The sequence below is a fragment of the Myotis lucifugus genome, unplaced genomic scaffold, assembly GCF_000147115.1.
Source record: "Myotis lucifugus unplaced genomic scaffold, Myoluc2.0 scaffold_51, whole genome shotgun sequence".
In the NCBI taxonomy this organism is placed as follows: Eukaryota; Metazoa; Chordata; class Mammalia; order Chiroptera; family Vespertilionidae; genus Myotis; species Myotis lucifugus.
Window position 1 is genome coordinate 2,217,872 of NW_005871099.1, and position 7,441 is coordinate 2,225,312.

General features: G+C 37.0%; 1 long non-coding RNA gene across 1 annotated transcript in view; it reads right to left on the minus strand.

The window, feature by feature from the left end:
• Positions 1 to 7,441, minus strand: part of LOC111826011 — a 48,524-nt gene that overhangs the window by 1,189 nt on the left and 39,894 nt on the right. The window contains exon 2 of the long non-coding RNA XR_002829259.1: positions 1,399 to 1,548. This is a non-coding gene — a long non-coding RNA (uncharacterized LOC111826011). The remainder of the gene's footprint in view (positions 1 to 1,398; positions 1,549 to 7,441) is intronic.

The following is a 7,441-nucleotide window of genomic DNA, read 5'->3' on the forward strand; positions in this document are numbered from 1 at the left end:
TATATAATGTATATTACATACTTTCCCCATTTCATTTTACATAAGACTATTTTTTACAATTAAGGTTCATACTTAAAAACAGATTATCTGCTTCCCTATGTGATTTTACTTTCCTGTCAATGATACTTTGACAAGATTTTAAAGTGATTTTATTAGTATTATACCTAACACACTCATTATTACTCTTTGCTTTCTCCGGTTGCAACTTGTTTCTGCTTCTTGGACTTCACAATGATCACCCCACAATGAACCTCACAAATAGACTTGTATGCAGAATTATAACATTCCAGAATCAATGTATTTAAATAATATCCCAAACAAGTAAGCCCCAACCTTATTCTAAGCTACTCTCATTTTATTACAATCTTTGTTCATGTTTCATGATGGGCCTAGTGTCATATCTATTCTACTTTGACAAGAGCTCCTGACTACACATCTTTGCATTCATTTCATTTGAGTTGCACAAACAGTCCAACTTTCTACTGATGTAAATATGTGCTGGCTTTATAATCCCAGTGGAGGAAACAGTTAAATTTAGTTTACTCAGATGCCTCCCATTCTATTTTACCCACATCCCTTTTTGCTGGGACTTAACATTCTTCCTTGTCCTAATCTTAGTGGAAATAAAGAATAACTGATCATATTTCAGTCATCTCCCCTTTACCTGAAGGTCAGCATGTTAATTTTCTCCATTCTGTTTGATTTTTATCCCAAAATTCAGCTGTCAGTTTAAGTGCATACCACAGCTAACAAATACCTAATTACTCCGTGTACGATTGCATTGTGATGTATTGCCTTTCATTTCAATCTCATCTATATTTTGAGATAAACATACAGAATTTCCCAAAAGGTTTCTAATTTTAAACCATGACCAGTATTCATGGGCATTTAACTAAAGTTTTCACTCATTCTGCAATACCCTCAGATATCTTTAAGGAGTGGGTCTTCATGGGATGTTTTTTCACTTCTATATACAAAGCAGTACTGTGTGTATGACTTGCAGAAAACCTTAACAGAATAAAGCTTTGTTTCATTTAACCAACAGGAACAATAGGCTTCCTCAATCTCAACAGGTGTTTGGTGTGTGTGGTGTTTTGTTTTTTTTTAATATCACTCATCTACTCCAATTAGAAAAGTATGATATTGACTCTCCTTGGGCTCTAAGTTTCTAAGTAAGTTTTTAAGCTCGCATTCATACATGGAGTAACCAGAAAGAAAATCTTTTTATTTACACATCAGTGAAAACAAATGACTAAAAATATTTAAGCGAGCTTGGGCAGAGCCACATCTAATTATGTAAGGTATTTGTGATGCCAGGATTGGGTCATACTGCTAAAGATTACGATTATTTTTAGGTCTTTCACATCATTAGCCTTAATGCACTTAAATGGTACTTACGTCTTAGTGAGGGTACGCAGTTCAAATGAGTATCATTTTATGACATGATTGCTTCGGTGAGTTTCCTTTCCACATAACTTGTTTCAGTACCAAGAGGAAAGGAAATCATTAGTTGTCATGGAACAATCACTGTCAGGCCATTTCCATTTCCTGAACGTAGGAAAAAAAGCCATTAAAAATTCATTATGGGTAATGGTAGACAAGCATCAGGGAATGGTGTCTCACACCCATGGGAGCATGGGAAGGACGGAGCAACAAAATAATCAGGAAATACGTAAGACAGCTTTCTTGTGGGGTGTTGTTGTTGTGGTTGTTGTTGTTTTTTATTGCTTAAAGTATTACAAAGAGTATTATATATGTCTCCTTCTTTCCCCCGCCCTTGACATTCCCCCTTTTTTTAAGTGTACCCTACAATGTCTGAGATGTGCCCTTACCTCTGTGTCTAGAGCCCCCTGCCCCTGCTGCAGACTCACCCCTCATTCTATAGATGTATTCCAATTCTCGTCATGTGATTCCTCCACAAAAAGGAGTCTTCCTCAAAAATTTAAGAAAAATTTAAAAAAAATAAGTAATATTGTGACATAGGACTTAGAAAATGAAAGTCTCATATTCTCTTCTTTCCATTTCTTCCCTCCTTTACTTCCTTCCTTCATTCCAATCATTTATGGATCCATAACACATATTCCTTGTTTTGTAATTTTATAGTGTGAAATTCAGTTCAATTAAATAAACATTTATTAAGCAGCTGTTGTGTACAAGGCATTTACCACTTTTAAGATACTCTCTAGCAAAGGCCAAAAGCCTTAGAATTTTGAAGGCCAGGGATGAAAACATCAGCAATCAGAAAACAAGGTTGCAAAAGCACACTGCGTGTCCCTCACACAGAAGTCCATCTGAGCCTTTGCACGTACAGATTCTCATTTCTTCCATGCATTTCACATGGTTTAGCACTCAGGGTCCTTATTTTTAATATCTATGACTGTTGTTATGTATCCAAATCTTACTTATTTTGATTGCTTGATTGCCACTGTTAACCCTTTTAGGACACGGCATTTATTCTTTTCAATTCCATTAAAGTTTATTAAAGCCCTTCTATTTCCAGTGGGATATTATCATCGCTAACAGAAAGTAGTAGAATAGAGCCTTACATTGTTGTATACAATAATCCATTCCAGGTGGATCAAAAACTCATATGTGAAAAGCAAAAGTAGGAAAAAAATTGTAAGAATTTATAGGAAGATCTTTTCATGGACTTGGGCTAGAATAGGCTTTGCAAACAAAATAGAAAAGTGATAACTGATGAAAAAAAATGATTGATAGCCCAGCTGATGTGGTTCAGTGCTTGAGCTTCGACCTATGAACTAGGAGGTCACGGTTTGATTCCCTGTCAAGGCACATGCCTGGGTTGCTGGCTCCATCCCCACACTGAAGTTTCTATCTCTCTCTCCCTCTCTCTCCCTCTCTCTGAAATCAATAAAACATATTTATTTTTTTAAAGGATTGATAAGCTACATTTAAATTTAAATCTTCTGTTCCTCAAAAGACAAAATAGAACAGTAAAAAGACAAGCCAGAAACTAGGAAATAGATGGCTGTTTAGAGAGAACTTATATTAATCACTAGACAAGTGTACAAAATTCATAAAAAGGCAGGATTTTGATAGTGGGGAAGTCTGTGGAGGGCAGGCAGGGCGTATATGGAAAATCTTTGTACCTTCTTCTGAATTTTTCTGTGAACCTAAAAATGCTCTAAACAATAAAGACTAGTAAAAATTGTGAATATGCATTTCACTGAAGAGGAAACATTAAAGACCTTAAACATAGGAAAATTGATAATGATTAGAAATAAACAAATTGAGGCTGCCATTAGTCACCACTAATCAAATTGGCATCGTTTAAAATATCTGATGAAGCTGAGGGCTGGTGTGCACGTGAGCCAGAGGACCTCTCTGATGTAGCTGGTAGGATCATTACTGTTTAACCACTTTGAAGGATAACTTGGCATTGCCTTGTAAAGATAAACATTTGCATTTTTCACAAGCCAGTGTTCTACGCTTGAACAGATGTGCCAGGATACAGGTGCTTGGATGCTGTGATAGCTAAAACCAGTGCAACAAAACTTGCCCTGACCCAGTTATAAATGCAAATATTTGAAAAAAATGTAAGCATTAACACCAGAAACATGATAAAAACAACAACAACAAATAGCAGTCATTTTCTCCAAACTATAACTTTTTAAAGAAAACAAATAGAATTCTTAATACTTTATAATTCCCAAATATTTTTTACTATGAAAAAAGACACTTGTTTTCTGTGTTGTCATTTTTCTCACAGCTATTAGATTTATGCCTGAAACATGAATTTTGTTTGCTTTCTCTTTACATAATTGGGGACAAATGGTCACTCAATGTATGTTTCAACGTAACAACTAAGAACACACTAACTCTTAAAGCAGCACAGACACCAGAGTCTTGTCACTTCCCTTTTTTCCTTTTCCCTCTTTCTAAAGTTTTTCTTTCCAAAGACACATTCCAGCTTCTTGCAATAGGAACCCCCTACACTTCCAAACTATGCTTGGAGGTAATTTCAAACATCAAAATAACCCAAAGAGAGGAATGGTAGAGGAGGGGGGACACTTGTTTATGGTATAAGAGCTGAGCTTGCCCTGTTCAACCTCAAGTGGCAACACACACATTCGGTGATTCCGCCTTTCACTGCTCTGTACACATCTGCAAATGAATGCAAAGGCACACCTCTCATATAAATTTTGAGGTTACACAGAAATGTTAGCAAGTAGGTGACTTTGCAATCACCAAGTCCTTGCATAATGAGGACTGAGTGTATTTATTCTCATCCCACTTCTTAGTGTCAAACAGAACAAACCTTATCCTCTTGTGGGTAGCCCTTCTCAAATCTAAAGATAAAGCAATAGCTAACATTTATTTTGCATTTGTCAGATGCCAAACCTTTTGCACAGGACTTTACTTGTATTTACTCATTCAATCCCAACAGCAGTTGTATGAGGTAGAAATATCACGATCAGCATCCCTATTCCAAAAAGAAGCCAACAAGCACAGAGAGGTTACATGATTTTGCTCGAGTTACACTGTCAGGAGGTGGCATAGATGGAATTAAATCCAGACCACCTGTACAGCCTCGTCCAGTTCCTCAACTGCCCCACCATCCCCACCATCATATGCTTTCCACGAGTCCAGTGGCTTGGTCTCAAGTCATATTTGATCGTTAGGTTTTGTCTCTTAATCAATTGAAGGTGCAGAAAATTCTGCATTTCTATACCATGGCTGGCTCCTTGGAGGGATGCTTTTCACAGCATTTTGCCCTGGGTTTATTCTGTGGGGCACCATAAGCGACATATGGAATCTGTTATTTTATTTATTGGGGAGATGTTGTTGAAGACGTTGTTTTCTGCATTACTCAGTGTTCCCAATATAAAGAGCCATGTGAGTCATTTCTCTTAGGCTTAGTGCCAGGAGAAGGCTGAGTAATATGCATGCTTTTTTTTTTCTATTGGGACAATGTGAGTCAGATTGATACCATATTTTCTAAGTGGATGCCAGGAAACTCTAGAACTTAAAGACCATGTATCCACAGCACCCTACACAGTCATTAAAACCTCCATTACTGTGTAATCATTACATGTTTTAATTTTCCTCTTGTTTTTGACACTTTATTCTATTTCCACCTCTTACATACATCTAAATAAGCTATTTCAAAATAATTGAATACATAAATTTATTTTCTTTGGAGTCATCTCATTTTCCTTACCACTGTCTTCTAATGCATTCTAGCTTATAGATACAACTTTAAAAGTAACATCCAACACTGAATGTGAAATTCCACATGTGATCTAATCAACCATTTAGCCTTATTCCCATTTGATTTGATCTACTTTTGGCTAAAAAGAAACATATAATTTGTGTCTAAATTTTCTTAATTCACTGTTATGAGATCTTAATGTTTTATAAAATTTATAAGGATACTTTTGGTAAATTTCTATTCAGAATTGTAAACGTGTAATGAAAACTGTATTTTTTAATCATATAAATTTATACGATCATTTCTACAAACAATAAAGTTATATTCAAGCTCTGCAATTTATTTTTAAAACTTATGCAGATAAATGTAAACAAGGCCACAGTGACTAAGTTTCTGAAGAATGAGTAGATGACCCTGTATGGGTATGAGCAGTTACACCTGCATAGATTTTGTTCCAAAGCAAGGAAGAACTCAGTTTTGTTAATGTTATGTAGGCCTAGCAACATCATCACATTAATTTGAAGTCTAGGAACTCTTTTTTTTCATCTTTATTGTTGAACATTTTACAGATGTCCCCTTTCTTTCTTCATTGTCCCCTTCTAGCCCACACCTGTGCCCTGCCCCAGGCCTTCACCACACCATTGTCTGTGAGGAACTCTAATACTCAAAAAGTCAGAAAGGAGCAAGAAGAGAGAGTAGATGGCTATCTCATAGGAGGAATGAGTTAAGTATGTTATACAGTAAAACATGTTTGGTCTCAATGTAAGTTAACTTTATTTTATTAAGGACAATTTATATCCCAGAAGATATGGTTCATGTTGAGAGTTTTAAGAGGTTTTAAATTTTATTATGTAAACAAAAGTGGCTCTGGTTGGTGTGGCTCAGTTGGTTGGTCCCATGCACTGAGAGATCACCAGTTTCATTCCATTCAGGAATATGCTTGTGTTGCAGACTCCATCCCCAGTATGCAGGAGGCATATGATCAACATCTCATCAATGTTTCTCTCTCTCTTCCTCTCCCTTCCTCTCTTTCTCTAAAAAAATCAATTAAAAAAATTTTTAAAAGAAAAAGTGGTTTCTGTTTATTTTCCAAGAGAAAATAATCCAAATTTTGTTTCCATTATTATGGATATGATATTGAATATAGTTAAAGAACACACTGTAGGTTGATTTTGTTACCTTTAGAAAGTGCACTTTGTAGGAGATGATAGATATGTGATAGATGATAGATAGATAGATAGATAGATAGATAGATAGATAGATACTAAGATTATGTATATGTAATTAATAGGACATTAATGTAAAAAACAGAATCCTTGCCTGGCCAGTGTGGCTCAGTTGGTTGGAGTGTCCTCCCATACATCAAAAAGTGAGAGAAGAGGACCCACTCCTCGGCATCGCTCGTGGGGGGCCCAAGTCCTTCTGATCAAGGCCAAAAATAAAAAAAACAAAAGTGAGAGAAGTCCAGCTTTCATCTGCACAGATGCAGCTGTAGAATGGGATGGAATAGACCACAGTTGTGGCTTTTCCAAACTAGTGTGATAAATAAATATAGATAAGGACATTTATTTTCTATACAATGTAGTACTTAAGCTTGGTAAGGGGAAAGAGGACTTCATGGAATTAAGGACAGTGAAAAGATGGTAGCATCTAGAACAGTGTTTCAGAATGTGTGGCCTGGGCATCTCATAATGCTACTAAGATGTTAATTCCTTTTTTAATTCTAATTCTCTCATGAATCTAAAATGGAATTTTATAGAAGCTTATGAACAGATATAATATGTAAACAGATATGAGAACCCATCTACCTGCTTTTAGCTAGATAGTAAAGAGATTTTTCATAATGTAAAACAAAGCTACTTTGCTTTAAATTTATTTTTGCTTGGGATATGTGGTAATTTCTCAAATATGGAAATCGATGCTAAAATATCCTAATATATAAAAAGCCAGGGGCCGTCATGACCGAGACAACTGGATGGATGACCGAACAGCAGGCTGCGTGGGGTGACAAGGCTTGCAGGGGGGTCAGTAGGGAGCGACCATGCTAGCAGGGGGACTTGTGGGGGGGAGGGCAGCTAAGGGTGACCAGGCCGGCAGAGGGGGGCAGTTGGGGGCAACCAGACTGGCAGGAGGGGGCAGTAAGGGGCATCCATGCCAGCAGAAGGGGGCAGTTGGGGGCAGCCAGGCAGGCAGAGGTGGTTAGGGGTGATCAGACTGGCAGGGGGGGCAGTTAGGGGCAATCAAGCAGGCAGGCAGAGGCGGTTAGGG